Here is an 18,563-nt window from a genome sequence, read left to right on the forward strand (position 1 = left end):
TTTTAACCCCCCTGGCGGTATTCCCGAGTGTAGCTCGGGGTAAAATTTCAGTACCAGAAGCGGTAACCCCCCCGGGCTATACTCCGGCTTACCATGCGGCGTTGCTCAGGGATTCCCTGCAGCACTTACCTTGTCCTTCGCTCCCGCGATGTGTCCCCTGCAGCGTCCCCGGCCATCTCCTACGGCCGATGCCGGCATCCGGCTTCCGTGTTCCGGTCCCTGTGACGTCGGGACGTACAGGCGCCGGAACCGGCGGCAAATTTGATATTTTTAAAAAATGTCATTTTTTGTAAAACGATTATTACATAGTAAAACATTGCTGTTTCCAACCATTTCACATACATTTTGTCCCGAGTGCTTTGTCCGGCGCCCTGCCTGCACTTTTACTGTTCTTTCTGCCTGGAAACTTAGAAAAGTCCATGGCATCCAAAAAGCGTCCCTTTAGGTCAAAAGCGGTTTTAGACCGGCTAGAGAACAGCGATAGTAAATCAGAACCACTTGCAGAATTGAGTGATAATGATTCGTGGGGGAAATTCCTCATCAGACACTGAAAACGATTTTGCGACTTTGCTCAGCGATGTGCGAACTTGGCGCTCTATTTCACATTTCAGTGTTTTTGGTTTGATTATATTATTGAATTAAATTTATTATTATTATTTTTTATGATTATTTATTACATTATAATTTATGATTTCGTGTTTCAAGTTTTATCATACCCGGGATGTTTACTAGACTCTTGTTCGGACAGATTTCAGTGAGTTATTCCTAAAAATTACAGGCCTATAATAAAAAACTACATATTTCCATGCAAAATAATGGTACCGCTTTCAGCACCAAAAATCGGAAATAATCAGACCGCCAGGGAGGTTAATACACAAATGTTTTGTAAATCATGTTATCTATATGACATATAGTGCAATGGTACATGGAAGAAGGTCTTTGGTGTTTAATCGAGCAAACGTTTTATATGGAATTACAATAAAATTTCATTTTTATTTATTTTGCGGACCTTTTTGATATATATTTTGATATGAATTTCTTTGTTGCTGCATGAAAGTCTCAGGGGAGATGTTTTTGTTGTCTTCCAATACTGTTCTAGGGATGAAGGAGCAGGCTATTTACAAGTACACCACCCCTTCTTTTTGTATACTGTATATATATATATATATATATATCATGTTTAGGGTTCTAAGTAATCTTCAAACAAAAAAACACTGATTTGTACATGTATGAGAGAAATGTCAGAATTGGCCCAGTAAGGAAGTGGGGACCATTAAAGTGGTATTAAAAAATAAGTTCACCTTTTCCGTTTCTAGGGTGGAACATGTAACATGCCCGATCCCCCCTCCCTGTGACAACAGTATGGGGAGAAGTTCCCTGTACAAGCTGTCAGCCCACTATCATGTCAGTCCACATGGCCATATCATTCATTCACAGAGTTCTGTGAATGAATGACCTGCAAGTCCCGGCAGCCTTAGCGGCGGTCGGCTTGTAATTCTCAATTAACTACCTCAGCTCTGTGGAGCTCCATGGTAGTTCATTCATTCTTCCTGCCAGTATATCTGCTTGCTTGTACATTCTGTACGGGCAAGCAGATATACTGACAGGTCTGCAGGAGACCTGCATGGCACCAGCGATATGCTGATCACTGGTGCAATGCTTTCCAGGCTCCTGCAACAAAAAATAATAAGTGCACATTTTTTTTCCTGGAAAAAAATGTGCTTTTATTGTTTTTTGTCAAAAGTTGAACTTATCCTTTAAACCCAAACTGAATTACGCAGTTATAAGGCGGCAGTAGAAAAAAACCAAACTGTACTGCAATGAACAATATCCAACAATTTACCTGGTATTGGTGTAGGCCATTTTCACCCATCGTTACTGAGCTCTGCTGTACAGTAGACTGCAAAGTCTGATACCAAATGAGGATCACCGTGTCGTAAGGTCCTAAGCCAGCCCGAGCCCAGCCTGGAGGCCAGCTTCCCCCTAGCCCCAAGGGGCACCGACCAGTCCACTGACAGTCTCCTCAGCACTCCATTTTCCATCCTACTCCCTTTTCAGGCCTGCTTATCCCATCTTTATGGGTTGGTTTCACCCCTCTACCAGGGCCTCCAAACCTGGGATTAGTCAGACTCTCATAAACATGCAGATTAGTTCTCCACCTCTTCCACCCACTGGCTTCTGGAAGGTTCTATGGTCCTCCAGAGCCAGGTGGAAATGATAGAGTCCCAACCAGCTTTAACCCGACCTTAATCACAGACTCACACAGTTACCATGAATCTTACTCAATAAATGTACCTACACTACACTACACTAGTTGCACAATAGAGGGTGCTACATCTGTAAATTGATATATTTGCAGCATCCAATTCATTGGGTTTTTTTCGTTACCATATTTTTCGCTCCATAAGACGCACTTTTTTCCCCCACAAAAACGGATGGAAATGTCTGTGCGTCTTATGGAGCGAATATGGAGCGGCTTGGCCGGTATTCTTGCCGCCGCCGTGTTAGAATGCCGGGCCAGGTATTTCTCATATGTATACAGCCATGGAGTTGGCAAGAAGATGGAAATTTGGTGTCAAAATATTTTCATGATTTTCCTTTCCTGAGGAATCTTCATAACAGCATATAGTTTACTAAACAAAGATCCCGCCGAATTTCTGCCATGAAAATTTGTCAGGAAAGGGAAATTAAAATAATATTTTGACACATATTTTCCAATAATTATTTTCCAATCATTTTTATTGAGAAATTTGTTTTTTCAAATAACAAATAGTGCAAATAGACAAATGTCATGTCATAATAAGTAGGTTTCAAGCAACACAAAAAAACCCCCATGGTTTAACGAACATAGGACATACATTAGGAAACCAGAGAATCTGTATAAAAACAATTGAGTAATTCAAATAGAGAGTCTCCATCATGAATCCAACCATATACAGGTGACCAAGGCAGTGGTGGGGTAAGGGGGGGAGAGGAAGGCTGGAAAAAAAGAAGCGCCAGGGGCAGGGGCGGACTGACCATTCGAGCACTCTGGCACTGCCCGAGGGCCCGGGGTCAGTAGGTGGCCCCATGAAATGCCCCTGGTACCTTTTATTATAGGCTTTTTTGAGTGTGGGCAAGGACACAGGGGCCCCATGATCCCCTATTGCCCAGGGGCCCCATGAGTTGTCAGTCCGCCCCTGGTCAGGGGACATAATAGAAGGGGAAGGGAGAGAACCATTGTTCGTAAACCTAAGTATACACACAGAAGGAGTGTCCTTCGAAGCATGACAAAGGTTTTAGAGCGAATACACATCTTTTTTTTAAACACAAAATGTTATGTTAGGGTTAATGCATGTGACCAGCCTAGATAGAAAAACTCTGGAGTTCTAAATACAAAATCCGAACCTTGCTATTAACATTTTGCATTCATAGCGAAGGCCATTATAAGACGAAATCTTCGGCGTTATATCAGCGGTCTCCAAACTGTGGCCAGATGCAGCCCTTTGCTTGCCTTTATCCAGCCCTTGGGACACTTTTCCTCCAAATGACACCAATGATGGGACATCAGTAGAAATACCATAAACAGCGCTCTCTAGTGAAATGCAATAATAACCCCAAAAATTCTAAATAATTAAAAAAATATATAAATAAATATCGATATGTTTTCAATGTTTCTATTTATTTTTTTTATATATTATTATTTATATATATTTTTCATTATTTTACATTTTTGGGGTTATTATTACATTTCACTAGAGAGTGCTGTTGATGGTATTTGTACTGATTTATATTTTCAATTTATTTAAAATAGCAGCTCTAGTCACAATTTTGAGTTATATTGAATTATTTCACATTTTTGGCGTGGTGATATAAGCTATTGATTGATTGATTAATTCATTCATTCATTTTTAGCTTATATATATAATAATGGGACATTATTCCTCCCATTGAATTAATGATGGGGCACTATTTCTTCCATGGACGCTAATTATGGGTCACCATTCCTCTAATTACTGTATATAGACAGGAATACTGCATTACTTAGATAGAGACGTCAGTGCACTACCAGTATGGGACATCAGTGCACTACCAATATGGGACATCATTGCACTACCAATATGGGACATCATTGCACTACCAGTATGGGACATCACTGCACTACCAGTATGGAACATCAGTGCACTACCAATATGGGACATCACTGCACTACCAGTATGGGACATCACTGCACTACCAGTATGGGACATCACTGCACTACCAATATGAGACATCACTGCACTAGCAGTATGGAACATCACTGCACTACCAGTATGGTACATCACTGCACTACCAATATGGGACATCAGTGCACTACCAGTATGGGACATCACTGCACTACCAATATGGGACATCAGTGCACTACCAGTATGGGACATCACTGCACTACCAGTATGGGACATCAGTGCACTACCAGTATGGGACATCAGTGCACTACCTGTATGGGACATCACTGCACTACCAACATGGGACATCACTGCATTATCAGCATGGGGCGCTGTGGCTTAGATGGTTAAAGCGCCTGTCTAGTAAACAGGAGATCCTGAGTTCGAATCTCAGCAGTGCCTTTTCTTAAAGGAATGAACAAACCGTTCAGCTTTGCAGTAAAACTGCCTACACCGTTATAGCGGCCAATAGAGAAACAAATTCTACTGCTATGAGCAATATTGAGTAATGCACCTATTATTGCTGTAGGCTATTTTTCCCCCTTCTAGAAGCCTGCATGAAAAAGTCCCATAGCTGGCATTTTCCTGTCCTGCCCTGTTGCTAGGACATTGCTATCCTTTAGGGCTCGTTCACACTTGACTTACTCTTGCCAAACGCCCCTATAGCGTTTGACAGGCGTTAGACAGGCGTTTGGGAAGCATTTTTAATGCTCCCCAAATGCCCAATGTGTGGTTTTGAGGCGGTTGATAGGCGTTCGCCAAGCGTTAAAATCGCACCACTAACGCCTATAATGAAGTTAAATGGTATCAACGGTCCTCAACCGCACCGCAAATGACTGCCAGGCGTTTGCGGAGCATCACCATAGACTTGAATGGGAGGCTTCAACTCCTCCTGACTCGACACGAGGCGCCAGTTTTGCCGCGACGCTAAAGCTTCCGAGTGAACAGCACTGTGTGCCGCCATGTGCAGAATTTTCATAGGCGATTGAGAAGCGTTAAAAATGCTTCCCAAACGCCTGTCTGACACCTGCTGATAAAGCTAGTGTGAACGTAGCCTAACTGATGCTCCAGCCGTTGAGGCTCACCTCTCCAATACCGGGACACGCTCTCTCCAATTTAAATACAATGCATGCGCAGTGCGCTATCTACGCCATTGCTCTGGATGTGAGCTATGTCATGGATGAGAAGGAATGCATGCGTGGAGATTTGAATCTGAGAGAGAACATGCTCTTGGGATGGGGAAGGCAAGTGTCAACGTATCAACAGGGCAGGACAGGGGAACGGTAACCACAGGAGTTTTTCAGGCAGGCCTCTGGAGAAGTGAAAATGGTCTACGGCAGGGGTGTCACTCTCAATTTCATTGCGGGCCACATCAGCACAGGCAGTTGCAGTTTCTCATGATATTTGGGCTACTGGACATCGCCACAGAAATTGCCCGAAGGATGCTGACGACACTAATGCAGGCTATAGACGGTTTGTTTATTGGCCAATTTTTTGACCGAAAAACAAAACATCGGTCATTCTGTTGCCACCAATGATTGCAAAAATCAGCTGTTTTCACAAATTTTCCAGCATGACCGATAAAAGAAATGAAGAGGAACCGCGAAAATCGTCTGATGCCTTTGCCCCACTAACAGCCGATTATTCTTCGTCTATGGCCTACATAAGTGTCATAGGTGGTAGGTGGAAACGAGGATAAGGTAAGGTAGGTTCACTCTAATTAACTCCCCCCATTTCCTTTATTTGTATCTACAATTCGTTCTGCTCTACTCTCTTAATACCTCTGTCTTTACCCACCAATTCAGATGTGCTGAGAGCAATGGGTGTCATTCATTATTTATTTTTATTATTTAACTTTTATTTGATTTTCCAATATAAAAAGAACATCATATTTACAAAACTATTTGCATATACCCATTCCATTATACCCCCTAATACCCTCCCCCCTCACCCCCTCCCATCCCCCATCCACATCCTCTTCCTGATTTATATCCTTTCTCATATTTATCTACTTGTCTCTTTATCTCCAACATTGCTCTCCCTCAAAATCACAATTTAACCCCCCTGGCGGTATTCCAAACCATGGAAAAGTGTTCTAGAAATGAATGAAATGCACATAGTTTTACGGGGACAAAGTACACAAGCAAAACAAATGAAAGAAAAAATGTTATGGCTAAAAATTAAAATGATTAACCCCCCTGGCGGTATTCCCGAGTGTAGCTCATGGTAAAGTTTCAGCACCACAAGCGGTAACCCCGAGCTACACTCAGGAATACACTGCAGCGTTGCTCCGGGATCTCTTCTTCACTTACCTTGTCCTGCCCTCCCGCGATGTCCCCCCTGCAGTGTCCCCGGCAATGTTCTCCGGCCGATGCCGGCATCTGTCTTCTGGGTTCCGTCCCCTGCGACGTCGGAACGTACGGGGGACGGAATCGGCGGGAAATTTAAAAATTTTAAAAAGTGACATTCACTAAATACATTAATATCACATAGTATAACATTCCTGTATCAAACCATTTCACATACATTTTGTCCCGAGTGCTTTGTCCTGTCCCCTGCCTGCATTTTGTCTGTTCTTTCTGCCTGGAAACTGAGAAACGTCCATGGCGTCCAAAAAGCGTCCCTTTAGGTCAAAAGCGGTTTTAGACCGGCTAGAGAACAGCGATAGTAAATCAGAACCACTTGCAGAATTGAGTGATAATGATTCGTGGGGGAAATTCATCATCAGACACTGAAAACGATTCTGCGACTTTGCTCAGCGATGTGCGAACTTGGCGCTCTATTTCACATTTCAGTGTTTTTGGTTTGATTATATTATTGAATTACATTTATTATTATTATATTATTAGTTTTTATGATTATTTATTATATTATAATTTATGATTTCGTGTTTCAAATTTTATCCTATCCGGGATGTTTACTAGACTCTTGTTCGGACAGATTTCAGTGAGTTATTCCTAAGAATTACAGGCCTACAATAAAAAAATGACATATTTCCATGCAAAAAAATGTACCGCTTTGAGCACAGAAATACTGACATAATCAGACCGCTAGGGAGGTTAAGACTTTCTCCTGGCTTCTAATTTTCTACATCAATACCCACCAGTTCCATATATCTTTCAGAGGTTTTAAATTTCAACCAACTACACCATGTTTTCCTAAATTATTCCATTTTATCCTCTATATGCCATAACTCCTCCATGCTATAAATATTTCCAACTCTATTTATCCATTCGTTCATTTTTGGAGCTAAAAATTTTTGCCAAAACTTGGGAATCAGACTCTTAGCCGCACTAATTAGATGATAAAGTATCCTGGTTTTATATAATTTCACTGAGGGCTCAAAGTTATAGAATAAACAACTCCAGGGATCCCTCTGTACAATTATCCCGCATATCTCCTGAATATAATGAATTATTTCTCTCCAGTAATCCTGTATTTTTGGACAGCCCCACCATATATGTGCCATTGTACCCCTTTCTCCACATCCTCTCCAACACAATGGTGATGTGTCTACTTGTTGTCTATGAGATATATTTGGTGTAATATACCATCTAGTTCAGGGGTGGGCAAACTTTTTGACTTGAGGGCCGCAATGGGTTCATATATTGGACCCGGGGGCCGGACCAAGAGTAGATGAATGATGTGTATGTGTCATCCATAGTAAGTATAGTAATATTCCCCCATAGTAAGCATAGTAATTAATCCCCCATATAGTAATTCATCCCCCATATAGTAATTCATCCCCCATATAGTAATTAATCCCCCATATAGTAATTCATCCCCCATATAGTAATTCATCCCCCATAGTAATTCATCCCCCATAGTAATTCATCCCCCATATAGTAATCCATCCCCCATATAGTAATTCATCCCCCATAGTAATTCATCCCCCATAGTAATTCATCCCCCATAGTAATTCATCCTGCATATAGTAATTCATCCCCCATAGTAATTCATCCCCCATAGTAATTCATCCCCCATATAGTAATTCATCCCCCATAGTAATTCATCCCCCACATAGTAATTCATCCCCCATATAGTAATTCATCCCCCATAGTAATTCATCCCCCATATAGTAATTCATCCCCCATAGTAATTCATCCCCCACATAGTAATTCATCCCCCACATAGTAATTCATCCCCCATAGTAATTCATCCCCCATATAGTAATTCATCCCCCATATAGTAATTCATCCCCCATAGTAATTCATCCCCCACATAGTAATTCATCCCCCACATAGTAATTCATCCCCCATAGTAATTCATCCCCCATATAGTAATTCATCCCCCATAGTAATTCATCCCCCATAGTAATTCATCCCCCATATAGTAATTCATCCCCCATAGTAATTCATCCCCCATATAGTAATTCATCCCCCCTATAGTAATTCATTCCCCATATAGTAATTCATCCCCCATAGTAACTCATCCCCCATATAGTAATTCATCCCCCATATAGTAATTAATCCCCCATAGTAATTCATCCCCCATATTAATTCATCCCCCATATAGTAATTCATCCCCCATATAGTAATTCATCCCCCATAGTAATTCATCCCCCATATAGTAATTCATCCCCCCTATAGTAATTCATTCCCCATATTAATTCATCCCCCATATTAATTCATCCCACACATAGTAATTCATCCCCCATATAGTAATTCATCCCCCCTATAGTAATTCATCCCCCATAGTAATTCATCCCTCATATAGTAATTCATCCCCCATATAGTAATTCATCCCCCATAGTAATTCATCCCCCATATAGTAATTCATCCCCCATATAGTAATTCATCCCCCATAGTAATACATACCCCATATAGTAATTCATCTCCCATAGTAATTCATCCCCCATATTAATTCATCCCCCATTTAGTAATTCATCCCCCATAGTAATTCATCCCCCATAGTAATTAATCCCCGATATAGTAATTAATCCCCCATAGTAATTCATCCCCCATAGTAATTAATCCCCCATATAGTAATTCATCCCCCATATAGTAATTCATCCCCCATAGTAATTCATCCCCCATATAGTAATTCATCCCCCATAGTAATTCATCCCCCATATAGTAATTCATCCCCCCTATAGTAATTCATCCCCCATATAGTAATTCATCCCCCATATAGTAATTCATCCCCCATAGTAATTCATCCCCCATATAGTAATTCATCCCCCATAGTAATTCATCCCCCATATAGTAATTCATCCCCCCTATAGTAATTCATCCCCCATATTAATTCATCCCCCATATTAAGTCCCCAAGTCCCCCCTGTGTCAATTCACTTACCTTTGCTCCGCACGTTCCTCTCGCCGTGTTCCCGCGCCGTTCCGGTGTAGCATGAAAATCTGTCTCCTATGAGGATCTGTCCCCCTCGACGTATCTGCGCATGTGCCAGTTTCAGGCATTAGCAGCCGATCGGCGATCTCCGGCACATGCGCAGATACGTCGAGGGGGACAGATCCTCATAGGAGACAGATTTTCATGCTACACCGGTCTTCAGGGCGGACTGTGAGAGGAGCCTAGCGGGAGCCTAGCTCCGCGGGCCGGATTAAAAGGTCCGCCGGGCCGTATACGGCCCACGGGCCGTAGTTTGCCCATTGCTGATCTAGTTAAACATTTATAATTCATCTCCACTGTGCTCATATTAGGTGTCATTCATTATGATCGTGGATCTACATCACTGCTCTTTGTGTTTTTCTTGTTAGTTCTCATATGTATTCATACTACTACAGTGCATCTATATAGAATAATTGTGCACCAAAAATTACAAAGTTGCAAAAATGAACCTGCTACCTGGAAATTCTATAAAACATAACTTACATCCACATAATAGTGATAACCCCGCTTGGCTTGTTTTTTAACTTGTCTTCAGGTCTCCGACACAAAGACTTTTGATTTATTTAATTTATTGTTTTGATTGTGTACAAGGTGTGTGTTAAACAGACCTGAAGACAAGATCAGCAGTCATGGGGGATCCTTCATCTGTTGTCCAATCAGCCTGGAATGGAGCTTCTCACAAGCAGGAGCTGTGGTGTGGCACTGGAACTCAGAGTCATCCTATCTACTTAGTGCTGTAGCGAATAAATACCTGGCACTTTTGACAAACAAACATGTTGGACTTTTATGCATTCTTGATGATTCATTTCAATTATTGTTTTTATTGTATACTCAGTGTGTGTTAAACAGACCTGAAGAAGACAAGATCAGCAGTCACGGGGGATCCTTCATCTGTTGTCCAATCAACCTGGAATGGAGCTTCTCACAAGCAGGAGCTGTGGTGTGAGCTTTTATGCATTCTTGATGATTCATTTCAATTTTTGTTTTGATTGTATACTCGGTGTTTGTGTTAAAAGCAAGCCAAGTGGTGTTATTGCTATTATATGGATGTGAGATAAATTATGTAACATTTTCAGCACGCAGGTGAATTTTTGTAATGTAATTTTTTGTTTGTAATTTTTTGGTGTACAATTATTGCATAGGTGCATGGCACTATAGTAGTATAAATATTCTATGTAGGTGCAGGAACACGTCAGTGCAGGCAGCAGCCTATCACTATTCACATATATTTATTATTTGTAGGGCATTTTGAAATGAAATCTTGTGAGATATAGATATACAGGTGTACCTCGGTTTACTAATTTAATGCGTTGTCCGGGACGTTTCGTATTGCGAAAAATTCATAAACCAAAATGCGTTTTCCCATAGGAATGCACTGAAAACCAATTAATCTGTTCCAGAGGTCAGAAAAAAGTAAAAAAAAAAGTTGTTGTCACTATAGGTCAGTGGCGGTTTTTAAATGTAATTACCGGCTTTTTTTTCTTCACTATAGCTCAGAGAATTAGCTGTCACTTTCCCCCCAGAGAAAAGAAAGTTTCCTTTTTGTTTATTTCCCCGAGTTAAAAGAAACATAGTTTCCTTTTAGTTTCTTTCCCGAGATAATAGAAACAAAGTTTCCTTTTCATTTATTTCCGAGTTAAAAGAAACATTGTTTCCTTTTAGTTTCTTTCCCGAGATAATAGAAACAAAGTTTCCTTTTCGTTTATTTCCCTGAGTTAAAAGAAACATAGTTTCCTTTTAGTTTCTTTCCTGAGATAATAGAAACAAAGTTTCCTTTTCATTTATTTCCGAGTTAAAAGAAACATTGTTTCCTTTTAGTTTCTTTCCCAAGATAAAAGAAGCAAAGTTTCCTTTTCGTTTATTTCCCTGAGTTAAAAGAAACATTGTTTCCTTTTAGTTTCTTAATAAAAGAAACAAAGTTTCATTTTAGTTTATTTCCAAGAGTTAAAACAAACAAAGTTTAATTTTAGTTTATTTCCAAGTGTTAAAACAAACAATGTTTCCTTTTAGTTTCTTTCCCGAGATAATAGAAACAAAGTTTCCTTTTCATTTATTTCCGCGTTAAAAGAAACATTGTTTCCTTTTAGTTTCTTTCCCAACATAAAAGAAGCAAAGTTTCCTTTTCGTTTATTTCCCCGAGTTAAAAGAAACCTTGTTTCCTTCTAGTTTCTTAATAAAAGAAACAAAGTTTCATTTTAGTTTATTTCCAAGAGTTAAAACAAACAATGTTTTAAACTGAAAATTACGTTAATTGAGGTGTTCATAAACCGAAGTACACCAGTATATATATATATTATATTCACAAGTAGTAGATTACGTAGATAGAGGAATGCATTGACATAGGCACCGGCATAGGGCGCTGTGGCTTAGTTGGTTAAAGCGCCTGTCTAGTAAACAGGAGATCCTGAGTTCGAATCTCAGCAGTGCCTGCCTTTTGTAAAAGAGACAATTCCCCTTTGCAGGTAAACTAACTGTCCAGTTATAGGGATCCAGTTGATAAAAACTAAGAATATTAAATAATGTTCCTGAATTAGATGTAGGCCATTTTTGCCTGTTTGAAAAACTCCTTTAGTCAGCGTTCTCCTGTCCTGGTCCGTTACTTGGATGGTTCCCCTTCGCCACCATCACAGAACTCTCTCTCTCCGGTGGGAGTTGAACACTATGCATAGTAGTGGTTGAAATACGGCTACTCTCTATGATAGTTTCCTTGCTGTCAGAGGATCTGCATCGTAGGATGACATGATTAAAGAGGAATTTACATCATAGGACTTTTTTTTTTAATAAATGGAGATCATATCCCCCCTTATGCATTATACATGGAGATCATATCCCCCCTTATGTATTATACATGGAGATCATATCCCCCCTTATGCATTATACATGGAGATCATATCCCCCCTTATGTATTATACATGGAGATCATATCCCCCCTTATGTATTATACATGGAGATCATATCCCCCTTATGTATTATACATGGAGATCATATCCCCCCTTATGTATTATACATGGAGATCATATCCCCCCTTATGTATTATACATGGAGATCATATCCCCCCTTATGTATTATACATGGTGATCATATCCCCCCTTATGTATTATACATGGAGATCATATCCCCCCTTATGTATTATACATGGAGATCATATCCCCCCCTTATGTATTATACATGGTGATCATATCCCCCCTTATGTATTATACATGGAGATCATATCCCCCCTTATGTATTATACATGGAGATCATATCCCCCTTATGTATTATACATGGAGATCATATCCCCCCTTATGTATTATACATGGAGATCATATCCCCCTTATGTATTATACATGGAGATCATATCCCCCCCTTATGTATTATACATGGAGATCATATCCCCCCCCTTATGTATTATACATGGAGATCATATCCCCCCTTATGTATTATACATGGTGATCATATCCCCCTTATGTATTATACATGGAGATCATATCCCCCTTATGTATTATACATGGTGATCATATCCCCCCCTTATGTATTATACATGGAGATCATATCCCCCCTTATGTATTATACATGGTGATCATATCCCCCCTTAAGTATTATACATGGAGATCATATCCCCCCTTATGTATTATACATGGAGATCATATCCCCCCTTATGTATTATACATGGAGATCATATCCCCCTTATGTATTATACATGGAGATCATATCCCCCCTTATGTATTATACATGGTGATCATATCCCCCCCCCTTATGTATTATACATGGAGATCATATCCCCCCTTATGTATTATACATGGAGATCATATCCCCCCTTATGTATTATACATGGAGATCATATCCCCCCCTTATGTATTATACATGGAGATCATATCCCCCCTTATGTATTATACATGGAGATCATATCCCCCCTTATGTATTATACATGGAGATCATATCCCCCCTTATGTATTATACATGGAGATCATATCCCCCTTATGTATTATACATGGAGATCATATCCCCCTTATGTATTATACATGGAGATCATATCCCCCCTTATGTATTATACATGGAGATCATATCCCTCCTTATGTATTATACATGGAGATCATATCCCCCCTTATGTATTATACATGGAGATCATATCCCCCCTTATGTATTATACATGGAGATCATATCCCCCTTATGTATTATACATGGAGATCATATCCCCCCCTTATGTATTATACATGGTGATCATATCCCCCCTTATGTGTTATACATGGAGATCATATCCCCCCTTATGTATTATACATGGAGATCATGTCCCCTCTTATGTATTATACATGGAGATCATATCCCCCCTTATGTATTATACATGGAGATCACATCCCCCCCTTATGTATTATACATGGAGATCACATCCCCCCCTTATGTATTATACATGGTGATAATATCCCCCTTAATCTCTTCTTCTCAAGAGAGAATACATTCAGTTCCTCTAATCTTTCCTCATAGCTGATCTCCTCCATGCCTCTTATCAGTTTAGTTGCCCTTCTCTGTACTTTCTCCAGTTCCCCAATGTTCTATTGGTCAGAGTATTCCAAGGCTGCTTTTACTCCCTTTAACACATGGCTCTGCATGGTGTGCAGCAATTGAAATTTCTTTCATGCTCCTTTATTTATAGGAAGGTTATACACTATACAGTAGTACCAGCAGCTGGCAGTTCATGATTCATTACAGGACTCCCAAGCTTGAAAGTTCCCTGCATTGCTGTTGATGCAACTTTGATTGGATTTGAATTTTTAACCCCCCTGGCTGTATTCCCGAGTGTAGCTCGGGGTAAAGTTTCAGCACCAAAAGCGGTAACCCCGAGCTACACTCGGGAATACTATGCGGCGCTGCTCCACGATCCCTCCAGCACTTATCTTGTCCTGCGCTCCCGCGATGTCCCCCCTGCAGTGTCCCCGGCAATGTAATTTGGCTGATGTCGGCATCCATCTTCTGGGTTCCGTCCCCTGCGATGTCGGGATGTACGGGGGATGGAACTGGCGGGAAATTAAAAAATAACAAAAAGTGACATTCACTAAATACACTAAAATCACATAGTATAACATTCCTGTATCAAACCATTTCACATACATTGTGTCCCGAGTGCTTTGTCCGGCGCCCTGCCTGCATTTTTACTGTTCTTTCTGCCTGGAAACTGAGAAACGTCCATGGCGTCCAAAAAGCGTCCCTTTAGGTCAAAAGCGGTTTTAGACCGGCTAGAGAACAGCGATAGTAAATCAGAACCACTTGCAGAATTGAGTGATAATGATTTGTGGGGGAAATTCCTCATCAGACACTAAAAACGAATCTGCGACTTTGCTCAGCGATGTGCGAACTTGGCGCTCTATTTCACATTTCAGTGTTTTTGGTTTGATTATATTATTGAATTAAATTTATTATTATATTATTATTTTTTGATTATTTATTAAATTATAATTTATGATTTTGAGTTTCAAATTTTATCCTACCCGGGATGCTTACTAGACTCTTGTTCGGACAGATTTCAGTGAGTTATTCCTGAGAATTACAGCCTACAATAAAAAAACTACATATTTCCATGCAAAAAAATGTACCGCTTTCAGCACCAAAAATCTGAAATAATCAGACCGCTAGGCAGCATGGGCGGACTGACCATTTGGAAACTCGGGCACTGCCCGAGGGCCCAGGGTCAGTAGGGGGCCCCATAAGATGCCCCTGGTACCTTTTTCAAAGGCTTTTTTGAGTTTGGGCAAGGACACAGGGGCCCCATGAACCCCTACTGCCCGGGGGCCCCATGAGTTCTCAGTCCGCCCCTGCTAGGGAGGTTAATAAATTCTTTATTTCAAGAAAAAAGGAATCAGGTACAACTTCTGCCTGGTAGTACTCGGGCTGTTGGTTCAAATCCCAACCACGGCACCACCTGCCTGGAGTTTGCATGTTCTCCCTGTGCCTGCGCGGGTTTCCTCTGACATTTCAAAGACATGCTGGTAGGTTAATTGGCTCCTGTGTAAATTGTCCCTAGTATGTGTATGTATGAATGTAAGTTAGGGACCTTAGATTGTACACCCCTTGAGGGTTAGGGACCTCAGATTGTACGCCCCTTGAGGGTTAGGGCCCTTAGATTGTACGCCCCTTGAGGGTTAGGGACTGATGTGAATGTACAATATATATGTAAAGTGCTGTGTAAACTGATGGCGCTATATAAGTACCTGTAATTATGATAATAATAATTGAAAAAGACAGCTAATATCACATTATACCAACAATACCACCATGAAATCATCCTCAGAATTTACAAAAATAGAGTAGAAAGTGTGTGCGTCTGGTATGAAGGGACACAAAGCATCCGTAGACTTCAAATACACAAAACCATTAAAAGGTCATAAGTGAACATTTGACAATGCTGGAGTGCCAGCTTTCCATTACAGGCGTACCTCGGTTTATGAATTTAATGCGTTCTGCGGGACTTTTCGTATTGTAAAAAATTTGTAAACCGAAACACGGTTTCCCATAGAATTGCACTGAAAACCAATTAATCCATTCCGGAGGTCAGAAAAAAGTTGAAAAAAAGTATTTTATCTGTTCAAAACTCTTTATAAAGTTCACTTTAAAGGCATAAATACTGTACAAGGACATGATTAAAAATTAATTTGTAAATGCATTGAAAACCAATTAATCTGTTCTGGAGGTCAGAAAAAAGTAAAAAAAAGTTTTATCTGTTCAAAACTCTTTATAAAGTGGTCACTTTAAAGGCATAAATACTGTAGAGGGACATGATGTTGCCAGTACCATGTGACCTGCTGTGACCATTCACAGCAGGTCACATGGCAGTTGTATACAATGGATGGCTTCCTTTCATGCCATCCATTGTATACAAGTGTATCTGGCTGAGATTGGTCACAGTGACCACATGCACAGGCTGGACCAGTTACAGCCCATCTTTGTCATGTGATTAGCAATGGCCAATCACAGCTAATCATAACTAAAAAACCTGAATGATTTGCTTTCATTCAGTTAAATGCTTGCTTACAGCAAATAAATTCTTTGCTATAAGCAATCAAATTGTGTACAAAAAAAAAATTATATATATATACTGATCACTTCCCCAAAGAAGTACAATGTTACTATGGTAACATTATACTACTTTGGTCGTAGTGTAATATGAAAACAAATCTTAAAAAAAAGAGAAAAAAAATTAATAAAAAAAAAACAATAATAATAATAAAAATTAAAATAAATTATCAATTTTTTTTTTCGTACTGTCACCAGTCAGTGTCCCTAATCACCACCACACCAGTTATATGATGACGCTGTACTTCACTGGTGACAGCATGTAAAAACAAAATTGTGAAAATAATTTTTTCTTCATTTTCCGAAATATTATGACAAAAAAATTACAACTTCAAAAATCTTGTCATGCCTCTTATAAAATACATCGGACTGTCTACTTTGCAAAAAGGGGTCATTTGGGGGATATCTGTACTGTTCTGACATTTGGGGGATATCTGTACTGTCCTGACATTTGGGGGATATCTGTACCGTCCTGACATTTGGGGGATATCTGTACTGTTCTGACATTTGGGGGATATCTGTACCGTTCTGACATTTGGGGGATATCTGTACTGTTCTGTCATTTGGGGGATATCTGTAGTGTCCTGACATTTGGGGGATATCTGTACCGTCCTGACATTTGGGGGATATCTGTACTGTTCTGACATTTGGGGGATATCTGTACCGTTCTGACATTTGGGGGATATCTGTACCGTTCTGACATTTGGGGGAAATCTGTACTGTTCTGACATTTGTGGATATCTGTAGTGTTCTGACATTTGGGGGATATCTGTACTGTCCTGACATTTGGGGGATATCTGTACTGTTCTGACATTTGGGGGATATCTGTACTGTCCTGACATTTGGGGGATATCTGTACTGTTCTGACATTTGGGGGATATCTGTACTGTTCTGACATTTGTGGATATCTGTAGTGTTCTGACATTTGGGGGATATCTGTACTGTCCTGACATTTGGGGGATATCTGTACTGTTCTGACATTTGGGGGATATCTGTACTGTTCTGACATTTGGGGGATATCTGTAGTGTTCTGACATTTGGGGGATATCTGTACTGTTCTGACATTTGGGGGATATCTGTACTGTTCTGACATTTGGGGGATATCTGTACTGTTCTGACATTTGGGGATATCTGTAGTGTTCAGACATTTGGGGGATATCTGTACCGTCCTGACATTTGGGGGATATCTGTAGTGTTCTGACATTTGGGGGATATCTGTAGTGTTCTGACATTTGGGGGATATCTGTAGTGTTCTGACATTTGGGGGATATCTGTAGTGTTCAGACATTTGGGGGATATCTGTACCGTCCTGACATTTGGGGGATATCTGTAGTGTTCTGACATTTGGGGGATATCTGTAGTGTTCTGACATTTGGGGGATATCTGTAGTGTTCTGACATTTGGGGGATATCTGTAGTGTTCTGACATTTGCGGATATCTGTACTGTTCTGACATTTGGGGGATATCTGTAGTGTTCTGACATTTGGGGGATTGATCAATATTCAGATCTATACCATAGTTTGTGAACTCTATAACTTTCCTACAGACTAAATAATACATCCTAATTTGGGTTATTTTCACCAAAGACATGTAGCAGAATACATCTCGGCCTAAATTTATGAAGAACAATTATTTATTTGCAAACTTTTATAACAGAAACAAAGAAACTTGTTTTTTTTTCAAAATTTTCCGTCTTTTTTCTATTAATTTAGCAAAACAATAAAACCCCAGCGGTGATTAAATACCACCAAAAAAAATCTCTAGCTGTGTGAAGAAAATGATAAAATTTTAGTTTGGGTACAATGTTGTATGACCGCGCAATTGTCATTCAAAGTGTGAGAGCACTGAAACCTGAAAATTGGCATGGGCGGGAAGGGGGTAAAAGTGCCCGGTATGGAAGGGGTTAAAAAAAAATTTGTAAATGCGTTGAAAACCAATTAATCTGTTCCGGAGGTCAGTAAAGTAAAACAAAAATTTTATCTGTTCAAAA

The 18,563-nt window shown here is 40.1% G+C and overlaps 2 non-coding genes across 2 annotated transcripts; both read left to right on the forward strand.

The window, feature by feature from the left end:
- Window positions 1–4,512: 4,512 nt before the first annotated feature.
- TRNAT-AGU (transfer RNA threonine (anticodon AGU)) lies at window positions 4,513–4,586 on the forward strand. The gene has a single exon. It is a non-coding gene; the product is annotated as a tRNA-Thr (tRNA).
- A 7,298-nt stretch (window positions 4,587–11,884) lies between these two features.
- Window positions 11,885–11,958, forward strand: TRNAT-AGU (transfer RNA threonine (anticodon AGU)). Its single transcript has one exon. It is a non-coding gene; the product is annotated as a tRNA-Thr (tRNA).
- The last annotated feature ends 6,605 nt before the right edge of the window (window positions 11,959–18,563 follow it).

The sequence above is a fragment of the Staurois parvus genome, unplaced genomic scaffold, assembly GCF_062004578.1.
Source record: "Staurois parvus isolate SC_StPar_1 unplaced genomic scaffold, SC_StPar_1.0 ptg001287l, whole genome shotgun sequence".
Classification (NCBI taxonomy): domain Eukaryota; kingdom Metazoa; phylum Chordata; class Amphibia; order Anura; family Ranidae; genus Staurois; species Staurois parvus.